This window comes from Aptenodytes patagonicus, chromosome 21 (assembly GCF_965638725.1).
Source record: "Aptenodytes patagonicus chromosome 21, bAptPat1.pri.cur, whole genome shotgun sequence".
NCBI lineage: Eukaryota > Metazoa > Chordata > Aves > Sphenisciformes > Spheniscidae > Aptenodytes > Aptenodytes patagonicus.
The window spans coordinates 7,570,571-7,584,442 of NC_134969.1; the positions used below are offsets into that span (position 1 = coordinate 7,570,571).

Here is a 13,872-nt window from a genome sequence, read left to right on the forward strand (position 1 = left end):
AAGAGCTGGCCCAAAACAGACTGCAAATGTGCTTGAGCTTTTTTGGCAACACTTCATAATAAACGGCAAACCATTTCTGCGGCTCGTTTCCATTGTAATATTAATCAAACTGAATTCCTGTGGTGCTCATATGGATGTCATATGTAAATCCTTCCGAACTCAGCTTCTGCTAACTCCAAATTAAAGTCAATGGTGAAATTTCTCTCCTGTCTCCATCTTGCAGCTCTTAGCTCTTGCGCATTTATTCATTCATGAAATCCTGTTTATTGTGGAAATGAGGAAATACCAGAGCTGATGAAACCCACAAGGAGCGTTGATAATATTTCTGAATTTACAGGGAAAGTGCTCAGATGCTGTGTTGATAGGCAGCACCATGAAGCCCTGATATGGCAGCGGACATACCTCTGTGTCCTACCATCATAACTGAGTACTCCACATATTGATTAAAACAAAAGCCCCCACCAGCATTTCCAACTGTCCATCCCCTCAGTGCGAATATTTTAGGAACAAGAGGTTTTCCAGGCCACTGCTCGTCTTCAGCAGTGGTCAGTACTGCTGTTCAGAAAAGGACACGAGAAACCTCCAAACAGCAGTTCTGGAACAGCTCCATCTCAAAGAGTTTTCTCCCCAGACCTTAGAAATCCTACCCCATTTGATGAAGTGTATGTCTTTATTTTGTGGGGAGAGACAGGCAAATACAGGTTGTATTTTGCTCTGAGAGTACTGATCCCTTCTTTTTCCTGAGAAGGGAGTCAAAAAGCTGTGGACTAGTTGCTGGACCCCAAGAGTTAGCTACTGGCTAGGCATTTGGCCTTGGGCAGGATCTTAAGCCTTGCATAGGCTGGACTGAGTCCAGCATCTGAACCAGGGCAGTGTTAACACCTACATTGTGTTGTCTCTTGCCTTCAGTAGATGGAGGCCAGCCATCCATTTCTGTTCCTTGGGAATCCTCCTGCAGCCTTCATCCCAACACAGGAGATGGCACTAACTTCCCCGAAGGAAAAGGGAAGAGCACAGGAACAGGTTGAGGTTGTTTCAGACCTTCCTGCAAGGTTGCCCCATGGGCAGTGGTGGGAAGGTCCCCTTTCTCGTTGCACCATACCAGAGCCCTTGCTCACCGTGTGCCTCTCTGCTCAGCATCAGCGCGGGTTCCTGGCCAGGACCAGGAGGTAGCATGGATTTGGCAGCGGGCAGAAAATGGATGAATCATGGCTTTACCTTCCCTCCATCACATATAACAAAGCCACGAGTAGGAAGCTCTGCATGTGGCAGAGCTTTCTCAGGCACAACCTTTCCAAACGCAACCAAGCCCCATCTGCACCAGGGATGCTTCCTTCTGATCTTTTGCTTCAGTTTTGACCTAAATGCACAAGTTTCCATGTAATCCCCCAGAACAGGAAAGCATTCAGGGAGATACTCAGATGTTGGCCATGTCACTACATGCACTTTGGAAAGTGTTCAGGTGCTTTGTCCCTGAGGACTCTTGTCACATATGTCTGTGAGTCACTCCAAAGTGATGTCTCCATTGTCTCGGAGAAATATTTGGGTCATGAGAAGTTAGCCAGAAGGGGTCCTTTAGATCCACTAACCATTCACATGAGCAGCTCTGAAGATGAGAACTGACTTAGGGTTAGGGTTAGATGAGAACTGGATCTCCAGAACCCAATACATTATCTTTTTTTTTTACCAGGCAATCCAGCAATCAGAGAGAGGACATTATCTCATGCTCTGTATCCAGCTGCAGCATGACCTGGTTGCTATTTAAGATGAATGGCTTTCTTCTTTAGTTGCGATACCTTGCAGTGGAAGTAGGGTCTTCAGCACAGCAAATCCAGCAGACAGAATATTTGAGTAGAGCAAATGGGAAATGGCATCCTCAGCTGGGAACCTGGCTCCGGGAACACCGTGTCCTGCTGGCTTCTGACTGCACCAGAGGTGCAGGGGTTGTGCTTCCTAGCAAGGGTGGGAGGTGGCTACACTAGGTGGAGGGTGGAGGGCTTGGGGTGGGCTCTGCTACCGGTAGATGTGTTGGTGGAGGCGGCTGCGGGTGTGTTGGTGCAAGGGGCTCAAAGGGATGTGGGGAGGACAACACTGATGGGGGGTCGTGGGGGCAAAGGTGGCCCTTGCAGTAGCCGTGTGTCACATAGGGGGTTCCCTAGCTAAGGGATGCTAGGGGATGTTTTTGGGGTACTGTGTGTAGGCTCTGGTGGCTCTACAGGACAGAGGAGGTCCATAGGGAGGTCTGACTCTGGTCAGGAGAGGTCACCAAGATTCATGGGTGCTCTGTGGGGTTGGCTTGCACAGGGGTCTCTCTGGATGCAAGATGGGGATGGTACCGTGAAGGTAATGAGATACAACGGTGGCATGAGGTATCCTTTTTGCTGGGAGTCAAAGGGGTCTTACCCTGTCTGGGGGGGATTTGGGGGCACTGGGGTACATCTGTGGTATCTCTAGCTGGAAGGGTGTTGCAGGGCTGCATGCAGGGCGAGGTCCTGCTTGGGGTGGGAGGAAAGGGAGTATCTGGGGGTTGTCTGTACCCAGGGGCTGGCTGTGCTGTATGGGGTCCACCCCAGTCCAGGGCGTCTCCAGTGGGGCCTGGGGCAGGCATGGGGCTGTCCGCAGTGGGGACCCAGACATGGATGGACATCAGTCTCTGGTACCCAGGGGGTCCCTGGTGGGCACTGAGGGTCCAACCCCAGGCTGGGGATCACAGTCAGCGTCTGCCCTGTGCCCAGAGGGTCCCGGGTGGGCACTGGGGGATCCGTCCCCAGGCGTGGGGATCACAGTGGGGTCTGCCTTGTACCCAGTGTGTCCTGAGTGGCCACGGGGGAGTCTGTCCCCAGGCGTGGGGATCACAGTGGGGGTCTGCCCATACCCAGTGCGTCCTGGGAGGGCACGGGGGAGCCTGTCCCCAGGTTGGGGCTCACGGTGGGGGTCTGCCCCGTGCCCGCGGGGTCCCGGGTGGGCACGGGGGGTTCCTCCCCAGGCTGGAGATCACGGTGGGGATCTGTCCCACGCCCAGAGGGTCCCGAGTGGACACGGCGTGGGGCCGCCCGCGGTGCCCAGCGACGCTCGGGGGGAGTTCGTGAGGGCCGAGCCGGGCCGAGCCGAGCGCCGCTCGGCTCGGCCCGGCTCGGCCCTCACGAACTCCCCCCGAGCGTCGCGTAGCGGCGCCGTCCCGGGCGGCAGGGGGCGGCGCGGGGCCGGGCCGGGCCGGGCCGGGTCTGTCCGCGCTCCCTCCCCCGCTCCCCGCCTTCACTGCGCATCGGAAACATGGCGGCGGCGAGGGACTGAGCAGCCCCAGCGCTCGGCGGCCGCGCAGGTGAGGGGGGCGGCACGGTGCGCTACGGCCTGGCCCGGCACGGCGAGGCGCTGCCGGAGGGCGGGCGGGGGTCGGACGCGTAGGCCCCGCGGCGGCGGCGCGGCAGGCCCGGCCCGGCCCGGCGCGGATCCCGCCTGTCAGCGCGGCCCGGCCGCCGCCTCACCCGCGGGGCCGGGCCGCGGTGGCTGCGGGCCGGAGGCGGCGTGTCACCGCCGACACCTGTTGGTGCCCGTCAGGGCCCGGCCCGGCCCGGCCCCCCCCCAGGGGCCTCTCCGGCGGCGACGCGACTCCCGCCGGCAGCGGGGCAGAGGCCCGGGGTGGGGGTCTGCGCCGGCCTCCCTACGCCTGCCCCTGGGCCGCCTGCCTCTTCCCGGCCGGGTTGTAGCTGCCGGTAAAGCGCCTCCGAGGCGCTTTGTTGTTCTTCCAGGTGTCCCCGGGCAGGGCTCGAGCGGGACGGCCCTGCCAGCGCGGGGGGACGGGGCGCAGCAGCTCCTCCAGCAGCGCCGGGCCACGGTTATGGTGTTCGCCAAAGGCCTCGGAGCGGTTTTTGCGGACCGCCTGAGCCTGCCCTCCTCCCCGGCGCTGTTTATTTTCTGCCGGACACTCCTTGCATGAAAAGGGATGCAAGACCGAGCTGCCGGAGGATTTGCAGGAGGTGGCCCCTGCCTGCAGGTTGTGCCCGGGGAAGGTTTGTGCCCTTCCCTCCCCATGAAGCCCTTTAGGACGTCAGTGAAACCCTCCTGTAACCACGGTGTGTTGTGGAGATGGACAACGATGCTCTGAGCAGGACCTGCCACCAGCTCCACGCCACTGGAGGTGTCAGGGGTGATCCCAGGGACCGGACGGAGAAATCCCATAACCACCGTCCCTGGGGAAACGTCTGCGCCTCCTGCACAGCCCCCCTGAGTCGAACGCTTGAATAGAGCTGGGAATGAGGCAAGATTTGAGCTTTTCGTGCACAGTAAGATGTTTAAAAATAAATACAGTGTCAGGCTGGCTCCTGCCGCGCGTCGTTCAGGTTTAACCCGCAGGCTCTTTGAAGCTCCTGTGTAAAACCGTGGCAGCAGTTTGGAGTCTTGACGACTAAAGGTAGAGGTAGCGAATCTAAACAGGCAGCCTAAGTTTCAGATGCACTGAGCAACTTGACTCCCTTTGGCCTTGGATGTTTTATGTTCAGCAACTGAATACTAAACTAATTATTTCCATGGGTAAAGTCAGGATGTGGAGACCCAGCTCCGGGGTACCCAGCTTTGATTTTTGGCTCTGTTTCTGTTTACTGTTGTTGTTTATAGTAAACAGCGTGCAGTGAGTGGCTGAGAACAGCCATGTGGTAGCTCCTTTTCGGCAGCCAGTAATATTGGGGAAAAATATTCTCCCACCTCGGTTCAGTTGCCTGAGCGGTGGCGTGCGGCGGGTCGTACCGAGGATGCTGGCGGAGGGACAGCCGCCTCTCTGCCTTCCTCTTCTCTTACCCTCACAATTCTGCTGGCGGGGCTGTGGCGTCCCCATGCTCTTGCTGGAAATATTTGGAGTATGGGATGGTGGTTTGTGGCTTGGCACTACTGTGGGGAATAAAACTCGGCTCGTGGGGGGCTCAGCTTGGGACAAACTGCTGTGGGCTGCAGCCTTGCAGGGCTTGTGCTGTGCAGTTGGGTAGTTCAGGATCTGCCCAGTAGATGGTATGAAAATGCAGACAGAAATAGGGGAGTCCTTTACAGTGGGCAAGAGGGAAATGCAGGTATTTCTGTGCTATTTAAAGTATTTTATTAAAGGTTAAAGTGCGTTTTATTTGAGAGAGATACGCTGACTCGCGGTCCTCCTGTTTCAGTATTTACATCTTAGGAAATGATAAATCTACATCTTGATAATCTGCTTTTTAGTCAAACATTTGGTATTAAATAAATCAAGTGATTAGCTAATTAAAAGAAAGCAAATGCAGAGTTTAGAACAGGAGTGCGAGTGGCATCCCCTGCAAGTTGTGAGCCTGTGCCCCCTTGTTTTCCTGTGTCTAAAATTTTAATGATGTTTAACTCTTGAGTTAAACTCACTGGAAACTTGATGAATTTTGCAGCACAGTTTGGTGTCTTTAAATGAAAGATGCTGTTAGGGTATAAAATGATGGTGTTATTCGTCAAGTAGCTGTGTTTCAGACTAAGATGTGAGTGGTCTGGGGGTTGTGTCCTTGCTGTATATCTAATTTAAAGGAATCTCTGAAACTTTGTTTCATAGCCTCAGACACAGCGTGTCTAGAGAGGACCTCCAGAGATGTCGTCATTGTTTCCCAACCCCGGGGTAAGGTCAGGTACACATCTAAACCCTTCCTGAGTAATGTTTCTTCTTTGAAGGCTCTTCCTGCTGGCAATTTCACATCCTGTGCAGATGATGTACACCGACGCCTGGGCCTCCTCGCCATTAGAGAGATTTTTGTGGTGTTTAATCTAAATCTTTGCCTTGCGCTTTAAGCCTGTTCCTTCTTCTCTGATCTCCAGGGCACATGGAGAACATGCTACTCCCTCCATCTTTGCAGCTAAATCTGAAGTATTTGAAGACTTTGTTTTCTCTTCCTAAGCTGAACAAGCTCCGTATCTCTGCTCTTTTCGCATGGGCTTGTCTGCACAGCTGATCTCTGCCCCTCTCTGGACTCTGCTGTCGATCCACACTTTGGTCAGACTGGGCTTGGTAGGACTGTGTTAGCTGAGCTTCTGTGGAGCGGTAGTAATAAGTGGGCCCGAATGACCCCATTTTTGGTATTTCTAAGTACTGTTATGCGAAAAAGAATGCAGGTCAGACGTTTGCATACTTGTATGTTGAACTGTGCGTTTGTGGCAAAGGACTTGGCGTGCTCGGTGAACTCCTGTTTGCAAAACCTGGAGTAGCGTGCTAGTGCCGTGGGCTCGGAGCTGGTGTAAGTTAAAGCTTGGCATGTTTGGGTCTCTTAAAGCCGTAATGTTTTCATCTAGCCCCCTGCCTGTTTTCCTTTTCTTTTTCTTGGCTGCAACTGAAATTCAGTTTGTGATGAGACAAGCAGATTTTGAGTCGTTTACTCATCCATTTATGTTTGAAAAGTTTCCTAACAAGATGGCCAGGAGCGGTCCACGAGAAATGAAGCAAGATGCACTGGGGACAGAGCAGTAGCTCCAGCTCTCAGATTCTTTTGCAAGGTGGTTAATCTCCTGCATGTATTTGTATTTCACATAATTCAGAAACGTGTCAAGGTAAAAATCATCCCCACAATTAAACTCTCAGTGTAATGGGACTATAACTCTGACCCCCTCCTTTGCCCCAGCGGTACGCCCTGGTGCAGCACGTGCACTCCAAGCTGCATGACATGAACAACGTTTCATCCCACTTTATTTGCAGGATGACAGGGTCTAGTCCTAAAGGAAAATGCTTTTTTTTTTTTTTTTTTTAAATAACATTTGTAAAGCACTGCTTTATTACCAAGCTTAAATATCTAGCAGTGGAAACTTTTATAAAATGTTGCTCAATGTTTAAAGTGATAATGCAAGTCTGAAAGTAGCAGGAAGCACATGAAATCTTCCATCTGTACCGCCAGGTCTCACTGGGCTTGGGCTTGGAGCAAACAAGACTCGTTCACGTCTGGTGGCCTGAGCTGGTGTTGTCAAACCAGTATCTGGTGAGGGCACCTGAGCACTGGAGATCACCACCGCCTCTTGTTTGCGAAGCTGTGCTCTTTGCTGATTGTCCTGCATAGCAGTCTCCGTTAATAGGAAGTTTCAGAGGTAGCTTCAATCGTGAGCTCTCATCAAGCAGAAGGACAGTTTGGTACGGGGGCATCGCTGCAGCCTGGCAGCGATGTGCCGAAAGCTTTAATTCCCAGAGATCTCCATCTGCATTAAATTTCCTTAAAAAAACAGAATAATACTTAGCTCTTTTACAGAGGTTTCTGGCAGACAACCTCTAGCAAATTTAGATGCCGCGATATATGGTATTGTAGTCTGCAGGGTTCACTTAGACACCTACCAAATATTCCTGCCACTGTAGCAGGGATTTAAGAAGAGTTTGTGTCTGTGCCTCCACTCTTGCTGTGCATAGTCTCGCAGTTTTATGCAGACTCATCCTGAGCAAAAGTTCAAGAATTTGGCTGTGAACTGAAGGAAAAGATGAACGTCCGTTCTGCTGCCTCCGCTGCTTGCATGGCAGCCTCGTCCAACAGGCCAGATGGACGGGGTGATGTTTTAAGCTGCTGCAGAGGAGTCTACCAGCACTTGTCTTCCTGAGGTCTCACTTTATCAGGAGCGGTAAGTCACCCTTGCAACTCTGCTGTCTGGTTGGTAACTGGTCATTGGAGATAAGGAAGCGAGAGCAGAGATGAGTCGATACGGCCATTACCAACACGAGGGAGCTGATGTGAAAGTTCAGCACAGGACTGTTTTTTTCCATGGGACAAGCTTGTGCCTCTGAAATACATACACCCCTCTCCATTTCTTGCTCAGAAGTTTTTCTGTATGTGTTGTAAATCGAATGGTATTAGCACCAATCAGAAGCCTACCTCCTTTTGGAGATACCTGCTCCCAGCCGATGTGCTCCGAGTTACCCAACTTCAATTAGCTCTTATGTTTTCCAGACTGACACAGTGTGAACAGTCCAGAAAACTTCCCGTGGCTCGGTTTTGTTTTTAACAACGGAAACCGTAGGAGTAGATGCCAGTGGAAATTTGTGAAGCTCTGTCTTTACCCATTGAGAAACACGATTCTTCCCTTCTCCTGGCCCTTCCAGCGTTGTGCCAGACACTGTGTCAGGTCCCTTGTCCTGGATACTGTGGCGAGGGAGCAGGTTTCGTTCACACATTGCTGGAGCTACATCTGCTGCGGTTTGCTTGGGCACGAGGGGGGGTAGGCGCACCCTTCTGAGCTCCCCCAGGGTACTGCTGACGTTTGGCTCCAGGGAAACATCCTGCTGGGAAAAGCGGTTGCTTTACAGCAAGGAATTTGTGTCTGGGGGGGAGCTGGAGGACACTTGTGCCGTTTCTTTCAGTTTAGCATTGGCAGAGCGCTGTGCAGTGTGAAAAGCCCAGCGTTGCTTCGGCCCACAGCCGGTTTGCACCGAGTGAGCCACGGTCTCTTTGGATGCCGTTTGAAATCGCCTTGCCTGCCACCCGCCTGGAAGAGGCAGTGCTGCAGCGCCGGCTTTTGTCCGCCCTGACCTCCCCTTGTGCAGCGACCGCACCTTATCCCCTGCTCCTGGGCCTCTCTTTCCCTTCCCTGTTTCGAGTAAGCCCCTGCCTCCTCCCACTACACTGAGCCCTCTCCGCCCGCGTTTGAAGCGGTGGGACGCGCGTCCAGCTGCGTCTCCAGCAAGCGGGGGGGTGGCTTGTGTTCCCTCTCCGCTACCTCCTGGCTGTTGGCGGTTGGAGAGCCTCCCTGGGCCACCTGCCAGAGGCTGCCTGCCCTCCCCGTGTCCCCTGCTGCCTGCAGCCTGTGGGTGAGGCCGGCAGCCAGCGAGCAGAGCCCTTAGGAAGCCGGGCTGGGCTGCACACACGTCGTGGGGGGACAGGAACGAGCAGCACTTCTCCGAGGCAAGAACCTGGGCTTGGCTCTGGCTCCCAGCAACAAGAAACGCTGTCCACACCGTGCTGCTTTGTGTCCCTGAAACCAGCTGGTCTGCAGAGGTGACCGCGTTAGGGTGAGGTTGGCTCCCCAAGCTCGGTTTGAACGCGTTGGGTGGGCTCTGCAGCATGTCCGGGCATCTCCTAGCAGGCGCTCCCCTCCCTGCTGTCGCTGCTGCAAAGAAGCCCTCTCCTCCCCGCTCCCCTCTTTTGCCGTGTGGCCTTTCCTGCCCAAGTGGTGTGCGTAAGGTAGGAGAAATTTCTGCTGTACGCACATGGAGCATTATTTAAGTGAAGGCACAGTGAGCAGGCAGAAGAGCTGATGAAGTCTGATGTGGACCGAGGAGGAAGTTGCACCAATTCCACTTGCTAAAAATAAGTCAAGCAAACGTTCCCGCAGCCCAGAGGCTGCCGCTCTCTATACGCTGAGTTTGTTTGCTTTTTTTTTTGTCTTTTCTGGCAAATTTTAAAAAAAGATGCTACAGTCCATCAAAATACTGCAGTGGTTGTGTGATCAGATACATGCTTATGAAGAAAGTCTTGGTTGTTTTGGTGTTTCTAGAAGTGACCTTGAAGGATTACCTACACTTAGTGTTTCCTAGAGGTTTGTCGCAGCAGTTCTTACAGGTTTCCAATGATGGTGATTCAGACTTTCCTCGGCAATCTACTCCAGTGCCTGACTATTCGGATGATTAAGGAGCTCTGCTTGATTTCAGGCCGGTATTGCTGTCCTTTAACCCCATCATTTTGACATTTCGCCTTCTCTCTGGCAGGCTACTAAAGAGAAGAAAAATCCTGTAAATGTAAAAGCAATCATTTGTGTAGAGTTTGATCTTCCTTTCTACCTTTCCCTTCTGTGTTCAGAGAGCATCTGCTGGCTCTCGTGCACTGCTGTGTATTTAATTACACGTGTGTGGCAGCCGGGAAGCCCTAGTCCCGACTCCTCATGTTGTATTGTCCATAACTAACAGTCCTTGATCTGTGCTTGATGTCAGTGAAAATGTGGTGCTTGAGGTGACGTGTGTTTTATTAAAATTGTATATCATGAATTCCCCAGTTGTCTCATACTTCTATAGCAAAATGCACGTCTCAAACATCTTACAGAGTTTTTGGTTAGTAATACCTTTTATAAAAATCAACAAGATGACATTAAAATTTACATTACTTCAAAACGTGATATAGAGACGCTGCTGATAAAACTGTTGCTGAGTAGGAAGGAGCAGAATATTGTTTTCTGTCATGGGGTGGGGTTTTGTCTCCTTTGCCTGTGGTTGAACATTTTATGAAATGTGCATTTGCTGTGGAACTTCACGATCTGCAGCTGATTTCCCATCCCTTTCCATGATACAATGGGTCTTCCTAATAACTTCAAGGCATTATCATAACATTTCTTCATTTCAGTCACTGATAAAATTGTTACAATGCATTTCAGAGGGAGATCTACAGTTGAAATAGGCTGTGATTTGTTTTTTCAGAAAGGGGGAAAAAAGGGATGAGGCACTCTCAAATTCTTTCCCAGGACAAGAGTTACTGCCTCGCAAAGCCCAGATGGGCTGGGGTGGACTCCTAGCTGTAAAGCAGTAACGATGTTGAAGCTCTCTGTGTTACATGAAGAGTTCTGTAACACAGTTACTCTGCTTCCTTACTGTATTTTCTAGTCACTAGTATCTGCTAATTGTTATCTCTGGGGCTCATATGTTTTCCTGGATTGTGTTTTTGTACTGGCAGCACGCGACTGTTCCTGCAGCCCCGCGAGGAGAGACTGCAGCAACAAATGTGCATGATACCTTTATGGTGCCACTGCCCTCCTATCTGCCCAGCTCCTGGAAATCGTTGCCACTGCAGTTTTTAGTCTCATTATGTATTAAATCTCATAATTTTAGTTCCATTTTGCTTCTGCAGAAGTCCTTGGTGAAACTTTTCACTATCGTGTGTACCTAGAGCACGTTCGTGTTGTCAGGCAGTTGTTTGAACGCTTGGTGGCTGGATGTCTCTGCAGTCTGCTAAGAAATGCCCTTCTGTGTGTGCATACGCTAGCTCTCCAGAGCTGCAGGACTGGTGAAAGGTGCCTGGCAGGTGGAAAGTGATACTCCCTGCTTTTTGCTGGTAGCAAGCCCAGCACGAGGCGGCCCTGAACCTTGTAGCTGCATGATGCTGTGTTTGGGCTGGGCAGCAGTGTGCTGATTGCAATTGCACAGTTTCAGCTCAGAGTTTCTGGTATCTGGCAAGCTTGCGCCTGCCTGCAAAAAGACCGTGGAGACACCCTCGTCATCAGCTCGCGTCCTGAGTTGTCAGTCAGACTCTTAAAGAAAATAACTCTTGAGGTAGTGCAGCATCATTAAAAAATGTTTTCAGGTGGGGGTCTCCATTAGAGTATCAGCTGCGGATGGAAAATTGAAGACTCTGCTAATGTAGTGATGTGCTGTCAGCCACCAAATGTTAGGATTGTTGTTAATTTGCATCTGTGTTAGTAGTTCCTACTAGTTCAGTAACAGTGTAATGCATGGTTCCCACATTGTTCCCTAGGTGGTGGAAGTTTACATCTTTCAGGTTTTGGTGCTATTAGTATTTCTGTCCTTGTGTGCAGATTACTCAGTAAAATGCTTTTTTTTTTCTGTAGCAGAATATCTGCTGTACCTCATGTTATGTACAGTTGGCATGACATCATCCAGAAGATATTGGTGACTGAATGGCAACAGGTATCCGCTCTAACCAGCGAGGCCACCACCTCGCTGCTCTCCTGGAGCCCTTGACTCTTACCACAAGGGAAGTAAACCGCGGCAGACGGCCGATCCTCCTGGCTTGTCACATGTCTCCAGAGGTGAAGGTCCTTGTTGTCATTTCTGCAGTCCCAAAATGGAGGTTTTTGGGTGGCTGTACAATGCCACACATCCCCCAGCATGGCAGGAGGTAGCGACTCGCTTGATGGTGAATTTCCTGTGCCCCAGACAGGGCAGGAGGAACTGAGTCCACTTGGGCATTATCCAAGCCCCTGCACTGTACATCTGGGCAGTCTCGCTGTTGTTCCAGCATTACAGTGAGGCTGAGGGGTGGCTTTGTTATCTTGGCTCGTTTTCCATCACTATGAGCTTTGCTCTCATCTTGTGCATTGCTGGCACAATTTCTAGTTGTGTATGTGGCAGTATATATTCAGCGTTATCCACTGTGCCTGACCAGAGGACTCAGTCTGTTCTGGGTCTGTTCAGTTATTTCATATTGTTGTCAGCTGGAAAATCTGTAAATGCCCTGTGATATTTTATGGCTTTGTAAGCTGTACAAAATGTCCAGCAGGTAGTTTAATGTCTAGCAGATACAGTCTATAGGAGCGCGTTTTTTTCATTAGCTCTTTGGCAGACACTGAACATACTTTCGTAGCTGTAGGATGGACTTCTGGTTGCTTGTGGTCATGGTTTTTTTTTTTAATATTGGCGTCTACTGTATGTACATGTTGTTGCCAAAATAAGAGATTTCATAGTGTCTTGTACAGACAACGGTGGAGGGCCTCACAATACATTTTTTAGTTTTCCAAATTCTTGGCCCTTCAGGAATGTAAAGCAGCCTAACAACTTTTTCTTTACATAATTAAAAGCAATCTGTTCAGGGTTTCTTGCAGGAACTGGCTAGTGATTTTTCCTCTCTGGGAGTAATTCTCTTGAGATAACGTTTCTGTGTACTGCTAGATTGCTCTTTCTTTTCTTATTAAAATTTACAGAAGTTTTGATGAGCACTTGTTAGAATTTTTTTGTACCCAGACTTTGCAGCCTGTAGAGGATGTTTCACCTATTTCAGTAGATTTACAGTTTTGACTCCTGGGATTTTAGCTCCTTAAGTCACGGACGAGACCAGAGTTATACACAGGATAAAAATAGAAAGCAGTAATTAATACCCATCCTCGGTGAGCCTGGCTCTTGTAGTCTCTCTTGACATGTTGCACTGCTGCAATTTCCTTTCCTTTTCCTAAGAAACAGATGAATTAATATCTCTCTACATGAGTGAGAAAATAAAACAAAGATGCTTGCTTCCTGCCCTGGCACGCCATTCCCCTTGGGGTACAGTGAGTTTCTGTGAGCTCTCTTCTCCCCTGCAGCCCTGTTGCCTTGACAGGCTGCTGCTGGGCTGGAGGAGGCCGGGCAGCAGAAGTAATGGCACAGCCTCTCCCTTTGCCCTCCTGGACATCACTCCTTCCCTCCTGCAACGTTTTATTTCATTTCCTCCAAGCAGCAGAGACCGACTCCTCTTCAGCTTTAGCAGGGGTAAGTCCAGGTTTGTGTGGCTCTGCTTCATACCGTGAGGGTTTGGATTTTTTTTTCATTTCTTCTGCAGACGGGGCAGATCAGTAGGAACAACTTCTCTTCTGTCCCCCGTTTGCACAAGAAGAATCAGCTGCTGGGAGTGTTGGAGGGAAGAGCTTGACTCTGAATCTGTCTGTACTGCTTGGCAGGGGAGACCCTGAGTTTTGTCACTCTAAGGATATATATATATACTAAAGGGATCATCTTACCTTGTCTTCTCTGAGAAAACACGTTCAGGAGGGCAGAGGGAGTTGTATTTGACAGGTTTGGGAAAGTTGGCTGTATGGATGTTGAGTCAGGGACAGGGTTTTGTATATGGATCTATGAAGAATTCACCCTTGAGTGTGACTTGAGTCACGGGCCCCTCCAGTGCTGCTTGCCAGTAAGGATGTGACTGTGTTGGTGCTGGACCCCAGGAAGTTAAGAAATACTTAATTCCAGAGAAGGTCATTACTTTGTGCTGGATGAAGGAAGAGAGCACCTTACATGCTCTAAGTAACATGCTTAGAGATTGCTTTGATACCATGTGAGGCTTAAGGATGAAAGTTTTCATCCTGTGTATTTTCCCAAGGGTTATTGCTAAGCATTCAATTTAATTGTTAGGATCAGTTGTAGAAGGAAAGCAGAAGACAGGAAAATGCAATTCTAGGTGTATGTAACCATCATTGTCCCCCATGTCTCTAGTATTT

General features: G+C 50.5%; 1 protein-coding gene across 6 annotated transcripts in view; it reads left to right on the plus strand.

Annotated features, from left to right (window-relative positions):
• Nucleotides 1–3,234: 3,234 nt before the first annotated feature.
• Nucleotides 3,235–13,872, plus strand: part of SCMH1 (Scm polycomb group protein homolog 1) — a 74,440-nt gene continuing 63,802 nt past the window's right edge. For all 6 annotated transcript variants that reach the window (XM_076357193.1, XM_076357196.1, XM_076357195.1 and 3 more), the window contains exon 1: nucleotides 3,235–3,322. The gene's annotated coding sequence lies outside the window, so the exon portion shown is untranslated. The remainder of the gene's footprint in view (nucleotides 3,323–13,872) is intronic.